Raw genomic sequence first — 19,143 nt, forward strand, 5'->3', positions numbered from 1 at the left:
TTTCATCCTAATGATATCTCCCTGCTTTTCTGCATTGACTTTTAGTCTATCAAGCTCACTGGATAGATAGAGAGATAGATAGATAGATAGATAGATAGATAGATAGATAGATAGATAGATAGATAGATAGATAGATAGATAGATAGATAGATAGATAGATAGATAGATAGATAGATAGATAGATAGATAGATAGATAGATAGATAGATAGATAGATAGATAGATAGATAGATAGATAGATAGATAGATAGATAGATAGATAGATAGATAGATAGATAGATAGATAGATAGATAGATAGATAGATAGATAGATAGATAGATAGATAGATAGATAGATAGATAGATAGATAGATAGATAGATAGATAGATAGATAGATAGACAGACACACAGACAGACACACAGACAGACACACAGACAGATATTCAGAGAACTATATTTATCATAGATATAAGATTTCAAAAGCATGTCACTGCCTTTAAAAAAATCATATCATAACATAATACATTGTTTATGACTATCCTTAAAATTAATGGAACATATTACATGACTACATGTCTATATATACAGACAAGCAGCAACAAATTTGTCCTTGTATTATGGAATAGGGTAACTGGTTTGTAACTGGTAACTGGTTTGCAATCATTTTTTTTTTCAGCAATGTACATTAGATAATAAGATAAAAATAACAATATATGTTATATCTAGCAATAAGGATGATAGATAGATAGATAGATAGATAGATAGATAGATAGATAGATAGATAGATAGATAGATAGATAGATAGATAGATAGATAGATAGATAGATAGATAGATAGATAGATAGATAGATAGATAGATAGATAGATAGATAGATAGATAGATAGATAGATAGATAGATAGATAGATAGATAGATAGATATTAACATGCCAAATTGTTGTGTTAGAAATGTAAGTATCAGATAAAAGGATAAGATTAAAATTATTTTTGAGATAGCATCTTACAAAATAAATCCTGTATTCACCAATGCATGATTAAACCACCAAAATGTGAACTAATATGCTTAGAGTTAAGATATACTTTATCAGGATGACCTAAAAGTGTGGTAGTCCAACTCCATGGCAGCTATATATAGCATCATGCTTTGCCATACATGGGATGGAAGGGCTGCAGCATTCCTTTACAGATAGATATTATTTTTGTTTTCATCACCCTGGGTCTGGTTAGTAGGTTAACACAGACTCTGCAATACCCTGCTTGGAAGGTTTTAGTTCTCCTCTCATCACTGGTAAGTTAGTTTTCATCTGTAAAACATATATTAGTGTGGAAAAGTCTATTGCACCTAATTACTTAACAGAGGTTATGTCACTTTGCTCTGAAGTTAACTGTGTCCTTCCGTTGTGCTGTGTATTTAGCTCACAGGTGAATAGTCAGCATCTAGGTAATTAATGATGTCAAGGTCAATGCATTTAATTAACTAATTATTTTTTTGCTTACGTCTTTGAGGTTTTTTTTAGAGAGTAAAAGTGAGATGTGAACTATATAGACTGAAGAAAATGAATGGCAGCTTTTCAAAAGCATTTATTGTAAGCCTCTGAATCACCTAATGAGCTCTCTTAGCTCTAGATTCTACTATAAAAATCTGTGTACTTCAGCACCTTGAATACAAGCCAGATAGCTAATAAACTAACACTTCCAGAGTGGTATTAAAGGCATTACATGGCAATTGCTTGCAATATGGGATTATTAGGCAAATGCCATGCATTTCAACTACGTATTCTGATATTTCACTGCAGAACAACCAAGTAAGATCTGTGGGATGAAAAACATAGAAATATTTTCTATGCTTTATAATAAATACATTATTAAAGGCATTTACAACTGGTTGTTTCACCACATTATATATTTACTTCCATATGCTATCTATTATGTTTGCAGAAATATCAGTGTAAACCCATAAAATAACATAGGTGTGTTGGAAGTTCTTTTTATGTGGGTAAATGTGGCTTAAAAGGAACCATTTGGAAAATAAAAGAAGAATGTGCATTAAACCTACAGCAAGCAATATAGCAAGAATATTTTTATTTTCAAAACACATAGAGGACTATGATAACATCTTGCTACTGTGGGTTTCAGGACTTTGCAAACTGTTTGCATTGCCTTCTTAGAGTGTATCTAAAGTCAAAACTTTTTTCCTTGAGTTTTAAATAGAATAACGGAAAGCTGGGTCCCGTCATTTTTTTTTTTTTGTCTCTTTTTATGCTAAAGACTAGTACTACCAGGACTGAGAAGGGAAAATTCAACATTCGAGTCAATAGAAAAGGAATAGAAGGAAAATGTTTCTATGAGGACACTTGTTTCAGTGACAACTTTGTAAAAGGGAAATTGCAATTTCTACTTTGTAAAGGCTCCTTAATTTATGTTCTGCCTACAGGACAGAAAGTGAATGGAAAGTTCCACAATGGGGGAAAAACTAAAAGGGGTTTAAAAAATGCCCACTCCAAACTTAAAAAAATAATATAGTTTGGATTTAAATTACTTTAATGAAAAAATATTAAGTAAAACAAACAAATCTTTTTAGAATGATAGGATAGAGGAGGTAGCTGTCTGGCTTAATTGTGAAGGTACATGCTGCTGGGTTGGTGAGCTCATAATTGCTTAGCTGCTTCACAAGGTCTGGAACAATCATGTATATATCAGGTATCCTGGTACTCTGGTGCTTGTTAGAGGTCAGAGATGTTCCACGTAGAGAAGGTGGGGTAAACATTAAAACTTGAGAAGTCGTGTCTTCAAAAACAAGTCTCAAGCCAGCTCCAATATTCCATAACCGGTTCCTGATCTTGAACAGAGTAAAGCAATCAGTGATCTAAATAACCAATCAAGAATTAGCTTTTATTATGCTATTATTTATAAGCTGTGCAAAGCATCTATAATCTGATAAATAGTTGGCTGGTATATATTAGCAAAAGCCATGCTTCAGCTCATCCCTTTTTATTTCTAAGTAACTTGGGAAAGAGATTGGTTGTATTTACACTGTGTAGTGTTATTTTGTTGCTTAGTATAAACAGCTGGTTTGTGCAGAAACTCTTAGCAACCATAGTTACCAAGTGTCTTGAAGTCTGCAGGTTAGTTCCAGAAATGTTGGCACTGTTCTGCAGTGTCTGTGTTTCGTGGCCTGTCCAACATGAGTTGGAATACTAGCAGTAAACTCAAGGATAGACTGATGCTACCATAGTATATGAGGCTGTTTCTGCTGATTAATGGCGCTTTTCCACTGCATGGAACCGAACGGTTCGGCTGGCTTTTGTGCTTTTCCACTGCTGGTACCACATGGTATGGTGTAGGAACGGTTCGGGAAGGTACGGTATGGTGGCGCTTTTCCACTGCATGGAACCGAACGGTACGGCTCTCAAAAACAGTACCTACTCAATTGTGGTTCCAAGAGGTACCATACCCGGTACCATATCCCACAATCCTTTGCATGCAGTCACTACTAGCCACTGATTGGTCAGAGAATCCCACCCACCCCGTTGTTATCCCACCCACTTAACTTTAGTACTACTTTAGTGGAAAAGCAAACCATACCGTACTGTACCGAACCGTTCCAACACCGTACCATGCGGTACCAGCAGTGGAAAAGCAAACCGGGCCAAGCAGGGCCAAGCAGGGCCAAGCAGGGCCAAGCAGGGCTAAGCAGGGCCGAGTAGAGCCGAGCCGGTACTTGCAGTGGAAACGTGCCATTACAGTGGCAAGAATAAGCTGTGCTAAAATGACTACAGCTGTGTGTAGCTTGCACGGTAAAGGCAGCTACCCCTAGTGGCTGGGATATGGCTACGCTAGCATGTTAGCAGTCCTTCCAGCAGGTTCATAAGCCATTTCCTGCTGGAGGGCCATCTTCCTTATAAGACAGTTAAAAGAGGTTAGAAACCAAATCACTTTCTTTATTAACAGCTTCTGTGCTGTCACAGTAACATTTAATTCAAAAGGCCTCTCTTAACACTGGTAGCTAGAAGTATTTGCACAAGGTACATGGTACATTTTAGAACATCAGGAACTCTTGCATCCCACCACCAAAAACCAAATAAATCAAATCTGAACCAGAGCTTGTGATGGCGCCAAGGACCTTTTCTACTCCCAGTTGCGCTCACACCCTATCTCAGCCTATTACAGACACAGAGGTATTGATTTGCCAAAGGCAAATAGACTGTGCACTTAGCAAAGCACAGTTGCACTCCTGCAAGAGCAGTTGCTCCAGAGCTTAGTAAATGAGCAGAAGCTCTGCTGACTTCCATCATCCAATCAATTGCAAGCAAATATGCTGCTTTTTAAAATTTTCCTTACATGTGATTGGGTATTCTTTGCAAAGTAAATATTTAGCTCATTTACTAAAAGTGCACAGTCTATTTCACTTTAGTAAATCGACCTCGGAATGTCCAGTCAGGTTCAGATTGCATTTTAGTAGATTTACTTTAAAACAATTTGTTAGCAAACAGCCTTGTTTTACGAAGAGGCCTTTACAACTTGATGGCTTTAAGATGAACTTAACTTCCTTGGGTTAATTTTGATCTCTGATTTTGTTTCTGATGACATCATTAGAAGGTGGTTTGGGTCCATGCAGCTAGCCACCTGATAATGCTCCAATGTGCCTGATCAGTGTGTTCTACATAACTTCAAAGCCTCTTTGGATGTGTAATGTAGGTATCCCAGGAGGGTTGAAACGGGAAGGGGGCATCATTTTTGCCAAGGTGAGAAAAGCAGGATCACAGCTGCACACCTCAAAAAAGGGTACCCCATCCTTAAAGCAATGCAGATGAAGCTGAGGGGGGAAAAAGGATATATGAAATTTGTAAAAGTAAGTGAAGATCCACTTTAAGGCACATTTTAATAGAACAAACATCTTGCTAGTACTTAGGTGTTTATAGTGTCACAGGTTCTTAGTTAGGACCATAAAAAAGTGCAAACTCTGTCCATCTGTCCATCTCCAGAATACTTTTCTATTAAGGGCAAGGTCCTTAATAGCATGGGTACGCACTACTTTTTTAAAAGAAATATGTAAACCCATTTCATATTCCTGGTATGTGCCTGCTGTAGCATGTACTTGTATGATGATGTTTCCTGTTCTCTTTGTATTGCTTCCTTTGTGTAAAATACCCGGTGTTCCTGCCATTCCATCTGCTTTCCTTATTAAAACTGACTGCACTAGGTGGTAGAGCACAGCGTGGTCAGTTCTCTAGCTGTTCTGGGAACTGAGCCTGCTCTCCTCCAATGATTAGACTTGTCATGGCATGTCCCCCCCCGCACAGCCATTCACTGGGGAGACGAGTGTGCTGCTGTTTCTTCTCCCATAACTTTTTTTGCAGCTGGGAACAAAGGGTATGTGATCACTTATAAAAAAGGGAAAACAAGTTATTTATATATATTTTTTTGTATACAAATGTTTTGCCTTTCATGTCAATTTAAACTGAATAGGTTCTTTTATAAGGGGGGGGGGGTTACATATATTTTAATTCACTCTTCTGTATTTTCTGTATTTTGGGGTTCCCCAAAGGAAAAGACTTGTCTAGGATACACTTGGGCTTCACATCTTCCCACTGCTTAGACCTGCCCCTGCATGCATGGAGTTTAGAAGTGATAATCAGTGGTAACACTAGCAACTTGGTGGGGCAGATTCTTCATCTGGTGTTAAAACATTATATATCAGTTTACAAGAAAGTTACATGGCATTCTACAGGTGTGACTTATCTGCGCATTCAAATGTGTTTATAGCCCATTCAATAAGAATGTGCTGTCTCAACTCACAAGAGTTAGTGCCTGTGTTTTACTGTGAATCAGCCCTTATATATATAGCAGAAAAATTGATATTTTATATTCCCTATTCCACCCCAGCTGATTCTGCACTGTAGGCCGATTGAGATTCAAGTCATGTATGGGCAGGCTGATTGTACCAAAGTTGATTCATCTTGGCTTGGGTGCAACCAACATGTTGGATTTCTAGCGTGAATATCGCCAGGCGCTATAGCCACTAGCAGTAATCACTGTGTACTCCTGGAAGGGATGGCACCCTGCCCCCCCTGGGAGAAAACAATAGCGCTGCGGGAGGGATTCCCCCATAAACACTGACTGTGTTGATGGGGGAACCAAATGACTTTCTTTCCTGCAGCCCAGGGTTGCATAATCTATTGCCTGCCTTAAACATGGCAAACTAGGGAGAAAGGTACGACGCTACAAGATATATGCTGTAAAACCACACCCACTTTATTGACCACATCCACAGTATTGGCCACAATCCTATGTACTTTATGGGTGGCATGCTTTGCATGCTGCATTTTTCTTTTAGCGTATTGGTGTCCCTCCTATATATTTTCAAATGTTGGCAACTATGAGAGAATATGTTGCCAATAACCAAACAGGACATCCAGTTCTGTGTCAAGATTAAAACTTACTAATGCATAGCCAAATCTGAAATATTCAGCTGTCAGCACTCAGGTCCTAAAGCGATTCTGGTGGATAAGGGTTTATAAAAACTACAATTCCAGCACAAATGGTTCCTAAGTCATCACTATATGCACAACTGCAACAGTGTGGGTAAAACTTGTTTTTGTTACATTGCCAATCAATACTAAATGGTTTATTTATTGAATAAGATTGTTTTTATAGCCCATCACCTTGGAGTTTATTAGCTTCAAAAGAGTTGTAAATAATTTTGCTACAATTTTCAATGCAGGAAAAATGTGTGGACATATGAATTACAATGATTTTTAAAGGGACCAGTGAATTGTATTGTAGTGCCTAAAAAAGGCCTGTCTGCAGTACTTTGAATGCATTCACCCTTTATTTTAAGTCAATACCATTCTTTAAAAAAAGGACCCAGAACAAAGTGAAATACACGTCAGCATACATCAATGCAACACATGTTAATGCATGCATTATGGTGCAAATGAGTTCTAAAGGAAAATTAAAAAAAACTTAAATTTGCAACAAACTTTGTTGTATGTTTGAAATAGACTTTTCCCTGGGATAGTGTAAAATTGTATGCTTGGACTGTTGTCCAGTACTGGAGATCTTGGCTTACCTGTTTGATACTGGACCATAAATGAGGTCCAAATGATTACACTAGATAATCTAAAGCAGTAAAACTGGAAGCAAAGTTGTTTGCCTGGACTGACATTTTTGTGTCACTGTAACTTGTGGGCTAATAAATACATTGCCATTTAAAATGGGTGGTTTGTGTTGCTGGACATAAAAGGATATTATAGCTAATGAGCAAGCATCAGTTTTCTGATTCTGATTTAAAGCTGCTGTTCTGGGGCAGGGACTTGGAGTGAAGCCGAATAGGTTCAGTTTCACTGCTGTAGTATACAGACTGGGAGTCAGAGAGTGACAGTTTGATCTTAGGAATCTTACATGTACTTTCTCATGAACGCTTTCCTTACATTTTCACTAGGAGAAAAAAACTACACTCATTCTTGGAGGTTTTTTGTTTTAAATGAGGCTCTTACAAGAGATTTGCGATGAGATTAAATGTATCCTTTGTGTCCACTAGAGCAGTGGTCCTCAACTCCGGTCCTCAGGGCCCACTAACAGGCCAGGTTTGCAAGATAACTAAATTACATCACAGGTGATCTCATTTGCTGCTCAGTGATTGCAGTATTGTAGTCTGCATCTCCCCAAGGTAATACTTAAAATCTGGCCTGTTAGTGGGTCCTGAGGACCGGAGTTGAGGACCACTGCACTAGAGCTTCTTGATTTGATAGTTCTCACAATCTCTGTGAAAAGGCCCAGTGACCTGAGAAGGTGTCTCTGTTTCTAAGAGTGAGGAAAAGCTGGAGGAAATAAATTCTTCCTCCGAAGCTTTACTTCGGGAAGTGAAGGGTTCCCAGAAAGAGTAGCAAGAGTCTTGTGTTCTGTGAAGGTTCTTCGACCCCTTAAAATGTGCTATGAAGAAAGCTATGCTATGATATGTGAAAAAAGAAATTATTGAGCGCTTCAGAAAATGTGCTATTATAATGCTCTAACTACAGTATATCTAAAGTTGGACCTAGGCCCATATGATAGATGTGAGTGTAATAGAATCTTGATGTTGACTTTAAAACCAGCTGATCTTAGTGACTTATGGGCATGGTATTGCATGACATTTCAGGATGCAGATAAGTGATGAGTGAACAGGACAGACACAATAGCTCAAATAAGTTTCTATATATAACAAAATTCCTGTAAACAAAAGGAGCCAAATTCACTAAGTAAGTCATTTTTATTTTATCATGTGTTCAGTTTATATACCCAGTCATGTTCACATCAATTTTAAAGTAAAAAATAGTTTCCCCTGAACCCCAACAAACACCTTCTAGAGTGACTTCTTTAGTAAATAAGGTGCTGTATGTTTGATATATGGCTGCCATTAGAAATCTCTTCATTTCTTAAGTTCCATGTTTAACCTATTGAATAATAAAGTTATACTTAATTTTCAGTGTTTGAATTATTATTCGTTTATGTAGAAAGACACAGTTGTATATTTAAGGATTTTTTTTTTTCAACATGTATAACATTTATTAACTTTGGAATTAATTCTTTAAAATATTATAGAATAACACAATATTGAATGTCTGATATATTTGCCAATACAAATATAAAAAGTTTGATTATATTATACTAAATAAAACCAGACTCTACTACTACTACAGCATTTTGCATATCAACCTGCTGTTTCCTGGCCCATTGCATTATTGAGCACTCATGACTCCTTTGAAATTTCTGCTATGGGTGGAATTGTAGATTTAAATAGAATGTTCCAAAATGTGATACACTTCTGTTTTCTCTGTCATTCTGAGAATATTCACTTTATGCCTGAAAACAAATGAAGACTAAAACCAAAAAAATTTAAGGTCTTCTATATTTTACAACTTTAATTTAAACACATCTAATTTTATCTTGATGTCCTATAAGGAAGATATAGCAAATAACTTAAGATTATAGCATAATCCTCAAGGATCTGTATAACTCAAGTAACATTGCACATGTGTTATTGGCTTTGAGTTTGTGAAACAAAATAGTTTTAAAGTGGCATAGTAGCAGACGCTTGTCTTGCAATCTTAGGAGTGCATGTCTAAGTCGATGTAGAAAGATTTTGTGTAAGCGCTTATGTGGATGGAAGTCTTAGCAACCATGCTGAATGTTTGGAACAGCTGCAAAGGCTGCTTTGGATATTATCATGCCTAACACCTGTCATAAGTGGAAGAGACTCTGGAGAAGAAAATAATTTTGTCCTTGTGTAAATCTAGCAAGCATACATTCTGAATGTGGTGCCTTAACAGAATAAAAAAAGTAATCATTCAGCAAAACCAAAAAGAATTTTCATGTTAAAAAAGATCAGACCAGTATAACCTATTTTATATATATATATATATATGTATATATATATATATATATAGATATATATATATCTATATATATATATATATATATATATATATATATATATAAAATAGGTTATATATAAATATATATATATATATATAAATATATATAATATGTATGCATAGTTGTGCACCTGTTTTTATATTGCTTAGTCTTAGGACCCCTTCACACGGTCCGCATTCCGCTGCGGACCGTTCTCTGCTCAGCGGGGATCGATCTGCCGATCCCCGCTGAGCCGGCAGATGACAGCTCCGTCTCCGCACCGTGTGCGGAGAGGGAGGTGTTAGAGCCCCGCTCAGCTGCCTCTCTATGGGGAATCGGATGAAAGCGGACCGCCTGTCCGCTCTCATCCGATCCGATCAGATCCCCAGGATGGATGGAAAATAGGGTTTCCATCCGTCTGGATTTCAAGGACAGGATCGGATGCGGATGGCAGCGGGTGTCAGCGGTGACACCCACTGCTCCATAGGGCTGAATGGGTCATCCGATCAGATCCGCCTAAAAAACTGACAGGCGGATCTGATCGGAACGCCCATGTGAAAGAGCCCTTAAGGTTTAATATTTTCTCAAGGTGGATCGGTAAGGGTAGGTACACATTTGCCTGGTTCTTTTGGTCATTATGTAGCTTGTTCAAAGAGTGGTGACTACAATATGCAGTGTGTGTATTTTTTTTAATCACTTTCAAATTTCCATAAAAATGCTACACATTCATATAGTGGTTTATAGCTGGTAGAAATAAACAAAACTCTTGGCTGATATAAAAAATGCAATTTAGAGCTGTCACTAAAAGCCAAAAAGTAACCAAAAAAGTCCAGGCGCTGTTCTTCCGGACAACCTCTAATTAAATTGTGGGAATCATTGTTCACAAAATTGTGTGAATGAAAACAATAAGTTGAAATATACACACAGTGCTGCCAGTGTGTATGAATGGGAGAGCTGAAAAGAGGGATGGCACATAGTGGTGTGATGAAAAACTAATACTCCTTGATGAAGACAGGTGGTAAGCAATGATCACAGGAAAGTTTATTTAAACAATGATGTTAAAAAAGCCACAAACCGGTCCTGGTGTCTTCGGTGTCACAGAGGACACTGTGGGGGAGAAGCAATATACCGAATCCGCGGGGAGATGGAGAAGGGATCCGGATGGTCTGGGGAAAAGTTAAGGGAGATCACTAGGCGAGTGTGTCGGCCGTACATACAGGCTGGGCGCTGGACCTCACGCATATTTATTCATATATGAGTACTCACAGATGGCACTTCATGTATGCACATAAATATTTAACAGATGGCACTTCATGTATGCACATAAGTATTTAAACATTGTAATATGCTTTTAGTTCTAAACTTAAATTGTGTTTGTTATTGCTCATGTGACTGTAGGTGATCCATGGGGTCACCATGGGGTTCCCTCTCCTTGTTTTCCCCTTTTTTCTTTTTTGTCCAGTGGCGGCTGGTGAAGTTTTAAGATGGGGGGGCGCAAGACCCCGCCCTTCTATTTTGGCCCCTCCCATTTCTCAGAAGCCATACCCCTTATAGACCCCACCCATTTTGTCCCCTGTATTTTGCTTGCGTGAACCAATTCTCCCAATATATCACATATTAAGGGCTCCATCAGTACTAGTATATCCCATAAAAGGGAGCAGGGGCCCTATTATGGGATACACTGACTGAGAGTGGCACAAACCCCACAGTACAGACCCCCTAGCACAAACCCCACAGTACAGACCCCCTAGCACAAACCCCACAGTACAGACTCCCTAGCACAAACCCCACAGTACAGACCCACTAGCACAAACCCCACAGTACAGACCCCCTAGCACAAACCCCACAGTACAGACTCCCTAGCACAAACCCCACAGTACAGACTCCCTAGCACAAACCCCACAGTACAGACCCCCCTAGCACAAACCCCACAGTACAGACCCCCTAGCACAGACCACACAGTACATGCCCCCTTTCAATGTAGTAACCAGCGTACATGCCCCCTTTCAATGTAGTGACCAGCGTACATGCCCCCTTTCAATGTAGTGACCAGTATACAGGCCCCCTTTCAATGTAGTGACCAGCGTACATGCCCCCTTTCAATGTAGTGACCAGTATACAGGCCCCCTTTCAATGTAGTGACCAGCGTACATGCCCCCTTTCAATGTAGTGACCAGTATACAGGCCCCCTTTAAATGTAGTGACCAGCGTACATGCCCCCTTTCAATGTAGTGACCAGTATACAGGCCCCCTTTCAATGTAGTGACCAGCGTACATGCCCCCTTTCAATGTAGTGACCAGCATACATGCCCCCTTTCAATGTAGTGACCAGCGTACATGCCCCCTTTCAATGTAGTGACCAGTATACAGGCCCCCTTTAAATGTAGTGACCAGCGTACATGCCCCCTTTCAATGTAGTGACCAGCGTACATGCCCCCTTTCAATGTAGTGACCAGTATACAGGCCCCCTTTCAATGTAGTGACCAGCGTACATGCCCCCTTTCAATGTAGTGACCAGCATACATGCCCCCTTTCAATGTAGTGACCAGCGTACATGCCCCCTTTCAATGTAGTGACCAGCGTACATGCCCCCTTTCAATGTAGTGACCAGTATACAGGCCCCCTTTCAATGTAGTGACCAGCGTACATGCCCCCTTTCAATGTAGTGACCAGCATACATGCCCCCTTTCAATGTAGTGACCAGCATACATGCCCCCTTTCAATGTAGTGACAAGCGTACAGGCCCCCTTTCAATGTAGTGACCATCAGTACTAGTATATCCCATAAAAGGGAGCAGGGGCCCTATTATGGGATACACTGACTGAGAGTGGCACAAACCCCACAGTACAGACCCCCTAGCACAAACCCCACAGTACAGACCCCCTAGCACAAACCCCACAGTACAGACTCCCTAGCACAAACCCCACAGTACAGACTCCCTAGCACAAACCCCACAGTACAGACTCCCTAGCACAAACCCCACAGTACAGACCCCCCTAGCACAAACCCCACAGTACAGACCCCCTAGCACAGACCACACAGTACATGCCCCCTTTCAATGTAGTGACCAGCGTACATGCCCCCTTTCAATGTAGTGACCAGCGTACATGCCCCCTTTCAATGTAGTGACCAGTATACAGGCCCCCTTTCAATGTAGTGACCAGCGTACATGCCCCCTTTCAATGTAGTGACCAGTATACAGGCCCCCTTTCAATGTAGTGACCAGCGTACATGCCCCCTTTCAATGTAGTGACCAGTATACAGGCCCCCTTTAAATGTAGTGACCAGCGTACATGCCCCCTTTCAATGTAGTGACCAGTATACAGGCCCCCTTTCAATGTAGTGACCAGCGTACATGCCCCCTTTCAATGTAGTGACCAGCATACATGCCCCCTTTCAATGTAGTGACCAGCGTACATGCCCCCTTTCAATGTAGTGACCAGTATACAGGCCCCCTTTAAATGTAGTGACCAGCGTACATGCCCCCTTTCAATGTAGTGACCAGCGTACATGCCCCCTTTCAATGTAGTGACCAGTATACAGGCCCCCTTTCAATGTAGTGACCAGCGTACATGCCCCATTTCAATGTAGTGACCAGCATACATGCCCCCTTTCAATGTAGTGACCAGCGTACATGCCCCCTTTCAATGTAGTGACCAGCATACATGCCCCCTTTCAATGTAGTGACCAGTATACAGGCCCCCTTTCAATGTAGTGACCAGCGTACATGCCCCCTTTCAATGTAGTGACCAGCATACATGCCCCCTTTCAATGTAGTGACCAGCATACATGCCCCCTTTCAATGTAGTGACAAGCGTACAGGCCCCCTTTCAATGTAGTGACCAGCGTACATGCCCCCTTTCAATGTAGTGACCAGTATACAGGCCCCCTTTCAATGTAGTGACCAGCGTACATGCCCCCTTTCAATGTAGTGACCAGCATACATGCCCCCTTTCAATGTAGTGACCAGCGTACATGCCCCCTTTCAATGTAGTGACCAGCGTACATGCCCCCTTTCAATGTAGTGACCAGCATACATGCCCCCTTTCAATGTAGTGACCAGCGTACAGGCCCCCTTCCAATGCAGTGACAAGCGTACATGCCCCCTGCAGAGGTATGGCAGTGGGAGAGATGGGATCAGGCAGAAGGATGGTGGTGGGAGAGATGGGATCAGGCAGAGGGATGGAGGTGGGAGAGATGGGATCAGGCAGAGGGATGGAGGTGGGAGAGATGGGATCAGGCAGAGGGATGGAGGTGGGAGAGATGGGATCAGGCAGAGGGATGGAGGTGGGAGAAATTGGATCAGGCGGTGGGCGGGATGAGATCAGGCAGAGGGATGGAGGTGAGAGAGATGGGATCAGGCAGAGGGATGGCGGTGGGAGAGATGAGGGCATGAGGCAGAGAGGGATGGCAGTGGGAAGGATGGTCATGGGATGAGGCAGAGCAGAGGGGGATGGCAGTGGAAAGGCTGGATGTTTGGATGATCATGGGATGAGGCAGAGCAGAGGGGGATGGCGGTGGAAAGGCTGGATGGATGGATGGTCATGGGATGAGGCAGAGCAGAGGGGGACGGCGGTGGAAAGGCTGGATGGATGGATGGTCATGGGATGAGGCAGAGCAGAGGGGGACGGCGGTGGAAAGGCTGGATGGTCATGGGATGAGGCAGAGCAGAGAGGGATGGCGGTGGAAAGGCTGGATGGATGGATGGTCATGGGATGAGGCAGAGCAGAGGGGGATGGCGGTGGAAAGGCTGGATGGATGGATGGTCATGGGATGAGGCAGAGCAGAGGGGGATGGCGGTGGAATGGCTGGATGGTCATGGGATGAGGCAGAGCAGAGAGGGATGGCGGTGGAAAGGCTGGATGGATGGATGGTCATGGGATGAGGCAGAGCAGAGGGGGACGGCGGTGGAAAGGCTGGATGGATGGATGGTCATGGGATGAGGCAGAGCAGAGGGGGATGGCGGTGGAAAGGCTGGATGGATGGATGGATGGATGGTCATGGGATGAGGCAGAGCAGAGGGGGATGGCGGTGGAAAGGCTGGATGGATGGATGGTCATGGGATGAGGCAGAGCAGAGGGGGGTGGCGGTGGAAAGGCTGGATGGATGGATGGTCATGGGATGAGGCAGAGCAGAGGGGGATGGCAGTGGAAACTGGATGGATGGATGGTCATGGGATGAGGCAGAGCAGAGGGGGATGGCGGTGGAAAGGCTGGATGGATGGTCATGGGATGAGGCAGAGCAGAGGGGGATGGCGGTGGAAAGGCTGGATGGATGGATGGATGGTCATGGGATGAGGCAGAGCAGAGGGGGATGGCGGTGGAAAGGCTGGATGGATGGATGGATGGTCATGGGATGAGGCAGAGCAGAGAGGGATGGCGGTGGAAAGGCTGGATGGATGGATGGATGGATGGTCATGGGATGAGGCAGAGCAGAGGGGGATGGCAGTGGAAAGGCTGGATGGATGGATGGATGAATGGTCATGGGATGAGGCAGAGCAGAGGGGGATGGCGGTGGAAAGGCTGGATGGATGGATGGATGGATGGTCATATAGGACTGACAGGACAGGGGGACCACGAGGACTCACTTACCGGTGGTGATGTCTTCTTCCAGCAGATGACCTCCGCTCCTCGAGCTGCGGCCTGGTGAGGTGACCGGTCCGGTCGTCTGGATCAGATGCTGGTGGTCTGGTCTCCTCTCCGGTGCCGCCGTCACTCCCGTCCGGTGTCCACCCGACTCCATCGTCCGTCCGGGTCCGGTCCACTGCTGCGAGTGACGTCAGCGGGGTCAGCGTTGGATGTCCTGGATGCTGTGATTGGTCCAGGCTGGAGGCTGGACCAATCACAGCCAGGAATCCACGAAGTGGGGGTTTCCAAACAATCTGCCTTGCGCCCAGGTTACGCCCCCACGCCCCCCAGAAGGCAGCCAATCGGCGCCTCTTCTGGGTGGTAACCCCACCCCCCACCCCCTCCACATCGGCCGGCGGCGGCGGCGAACGCAATTTTTTTTTTCCAAACTTTATTGCTCGTTTTGTAATCTTTTTTTTTTTTTTTAATCTTTTATTTTTCTTTTTTTAGGGGGGGCGGCGCCCTGGCGCCCCTATGCACCGGCCGCCACTGTTTTTGTCCTTCAATAGTTTTGTTGTTGTTGTTCTGCCCACTCTTTGCCCCCCTCCTTGGCTTCAAATAGCTTTGGGTTGCCGCTTTGCCGTAACTTGACAAAGCGCATGGTAACCCGATGTTTGAGTTTCACGCCGGCCCGTCCTTCTTCCTGTCTTCAGCAGTTCGTTCTCTGTGACGCTGTGTGGTGAGGATCCCGGAAGCGTGAGGTCCGGCGCCCAGCCTGTGTGTACGGCAGACACACACGCCTAGTGATCTCCTTTAACTGTTCCCTAGACCATCCGGATCCCTTCTCCATCTCCCCCCGGATTCGATATATTGCTTCTCCCCACACAGAGCGGGACCCCCACAATGTCCTCTGTGACACCGAAGACACCAGGACCGGTTTGTGGCTTTTTTAACATTATTATTTTAATAAACTTTCCTGTGATCATTGCTTACCACCTGTCTTCATCAAGGAGTATTATTTTTTCATCACACCACTATGCGCCATCCCTCTTTCCAGCTCTCAATAAAAGCCAAAAGCTAACGTAGTAACAATATAAAAAAAAAAAGGGCTGTGATATATTCCTGGAAAAAACAGACCAGTCAGCCTAACATCAATAGTAAGTGAACTATTGGAGGGGATGATAAGGGACCATATCCAATAATTTGCTAATGAAAGTAGTATCATTAGTAGTAAACAGCATGGATTTCTAAAATATCATTCTTGCCAGACCAACCAGTAAATATTCTATGAGGGAGTGAGCTGTAATCTGGATAGAGAAAGGGCTATGGAAGTGGTGTACCTGGATTTTGTCAAAGCGTTTGATACAGTACCCCATAAATGTTTAATTTACAAATTAAGGTCTGCTGGCATTGATGATGGGCCAGATAGATTGAAAAACCTCACCCACTGCCACAGGATCTAACTGAGAATATTTACTTAAACCATGAGCTGCTGCAAGCACCAAAAATGTGCTTCCACATCAAAAATAAACCAACTATTAATTAAAAAGTGCTGTGCTGCCCCAAACAAATAGAAACTACACAGTAATGAAAATAAATAAATGTTCATAAACAATGATAGATTCATAGACTTGAATAAAAATGTTGAGCACTATGAAACACCCTCCAGACCTCCAAACACAAATGAATCAAGATACGATTATCCCAAACTCTACAGATCCCCACAACCACTGGGCCATGCTGTGGGGAAGAGGCCCTTGTCCTCTGGCAAGGCAGAACCCCCATGTTGGGGACATGTGGCCTGGTATGGTTCAAGAGTGGGGAGATACAGGCTCATGTCTCCCATTTCTGTTAAGCCAGGCTGCATGCTCAGATAAAGGGTCTGGTATCAAACTTGGGGGGGAGGGTTCTACACAAACTTTTTTTTTCTCTTTTTGCTGTAGGATGTGCTAGAGCAAAAGTGACATTTGCAAGGAAGAATATTATACAGTTTCAATTAAACCCTCTAAAAGTCCGCCAAATTTTTTGGGAAACTTTTGGAGGGGATTGCATGCCATTTTTTTAATAGGGAAATTTAATTTTCTAGCAATTTAAAACCATTTTCCCCTGTAAATGTCAGTGCTTTAAAAATCACTGCTCCTGGCCAAATGGAATGTTTATGCTTTTTTTTGTACTGGTACTTATTCCTCAGGGAAGTGCACCTCATGCTACTTTTATGACAACCCTTTGCCAATTAGCCCAAAAATAATTTTTTTTTTTTTTTTGATTTGACAGATTTGGCCCCCATTGCTTTCAACGGGGTTTAAATTTGCCTTATGAACTTCTTTACAGTTTGCTGAACCCTGCTTGAACTGAACCCAGAGCAATTCGACTATAGAGGTAGCAGAGGAACTGGCTCGGTTAAAGCTTAATAAAGCAACGGGCCCTGATTATATTCATCCCAGAGTTCTAAGAGAACTTTGAGATATATTTGTTTGACCAATAATGGATCTTTTTAAGCAATCACTTCAACAGGAGAAGTTCCCCATGACTGGCATACAGCTAATATTGTACCTATTCACAAGAAGGGCAGCCAGGTAGAAGCTGGCAATTGCTGGCCAGTGAGTTTAGCATCAGTTGTAGTAAATTTAATAAAATCACACCTGAAAAGAAGGATCATTGACCCAAAGCAGCATGTCCTTACTGAGGAAACATCATGTCAGACTAATCTGACTGAATTTTTTGGCTGTATTACCAATGTTTTACCAAGTTGTACAAGCTAGGACTTAACCCTTGTGTGGTTGAGTGGATTTGCAGTTGGCTAAAGGATAAATACCAGAGTGTGATTGTAAATGGGGTTCACACAGAACAAAGACCATCCACTAATGGGTTACCACAAAGCTCTATACCAGGTCCTGTTCTTTTGAATCTATTTGTAAGTGATATAACTAAAGGTTTGTTGGGCAAGGTATGTCTTTTTGCTGATGATACAAAGGTGTGTAATAGGGTTGATATCCCTGGAGGTGTCTGTAACATGGAACATGATTTGGCATTGCTGGTAGAAAGGAAAAATATTCAGGGTTCCTTTTTTCAGATGATTGCAAAATGAGCAAACATTGTGACTAGGCAGTGGGAAAAGCAAATATAATTCTAGGATGCATCACTAGAAGGATCACCAGCAGGTGTAAGGAGGTTCTGATTCCTCAATACAGATCTTTAGTGAGACCTCATTTAGAAGACTGTGTCCAGTTCTGGAGACCTCCTTAACAGAACAATATTGATAAGATAGAACGAGTCCAGAGATGTAAACAGAAATGGTTAAAGGTTTGGGGGATAAAACATAACGAAAGCGACTTTAGGAGCCTAACATGTAGAGTCTGGAGGGAAGAAGGGAAAGGGGAGATCTGATTGAAACCTTTAAATACATCAAGGGGGTGAATAAGGTTCAGGAACCGTTTTTTCAATATGAAACCAAAATCAAAAACAAGGAGACATGACCTCAAAATAACTGGGGGAAAGTTCAAAACTTATCTTAGAAAGTATTATTTTACTGAAAGGGTAGTTGATGCTTGGAATAAACTACCAGCAGAGGTAGTGAGACAATAAATGGCTTCAAACATGCTTGGGACAAACATCTATATCTATAAAATCTATACTCAAACAATAAAGTTAACAAGAAAAAAAATGGATGGACTACTCAGTCTTTTTCTGCCGTCACTTTTCTATGTTTCTATCTCTAGTAGCAAGAAACATGTTGGCATGGGCATGGAGGTATGCTGGCTATACTGCTTATCTGCAGTAAATAAAGGTGAGGTCAGCAATAGCTCCCATAGATGTATTTAACTGAGTTCAGCTTTAGGCAAGCAATATACACATACACAAGGGAAGATTTCTGAATGAGAAGCAAAATGTGTTCATATGGGTTTCATCACTAGAGCCTATAGGCATGCAATATTTGGAGTCCTAAGCAATACTCCCAAGCTAGAGTCACTTACTTTATTAAAAAAATATGCTTGTTTTCTTGTTCCTATTGTGGTTTAGAATAATGTGATAATGTGTAAAAACCCATATATGAGATAAATATTCTTACTGATAATGGATAAAAATATGTGGCTTATAATGTGGCCAATAATTAAACAGGTAAAGGTTGCCTCGTTGCCTTTGCTGCTTATACTGTAGGCATGTGCATACTGTGCCTAGTGGGAAATATGGCCCTACATATT

The 19,143-nt window shown here is 42.2% G+C and overlaps 1 protein-coding gene across 2 annotated transcripts in view; it reads left to right on the forward strand.

The window, feature by feature from the left end:
- Positions 1 to 1,134: 1,134 nt before the first annotated feature.
- The window catches only part of MYOM2 (myomesin 2), a 224,338-nt gene continuing 206,329 nt past the window's right edge, over positions 1,135 to 19,143 (forward strand). For both annotated transcript variants that reach the window (XM_082249653.1, XM_082249652.1), the window contains exon 1: positions 1,135 to 1,266. The gene's annotated coding sequence lies outside the window, so the exon portion shown is untranslated. The remainder of the gene's footprint in view (positions 1,267 to 19,143) is intronic.

This window comes from Pelophylax lessonae (genome assembly GCF_965119305.1).
Source record: "Pelophylax lessonae genome assembly, chromosome: 3".
NCBI classification, from domain to species: domain Eukaryota; kingdom Metazoa; phylum Chordata; class Amphibia; order Anura; family Ranidae; genus Pelophylax; species Pelophylax lessonae.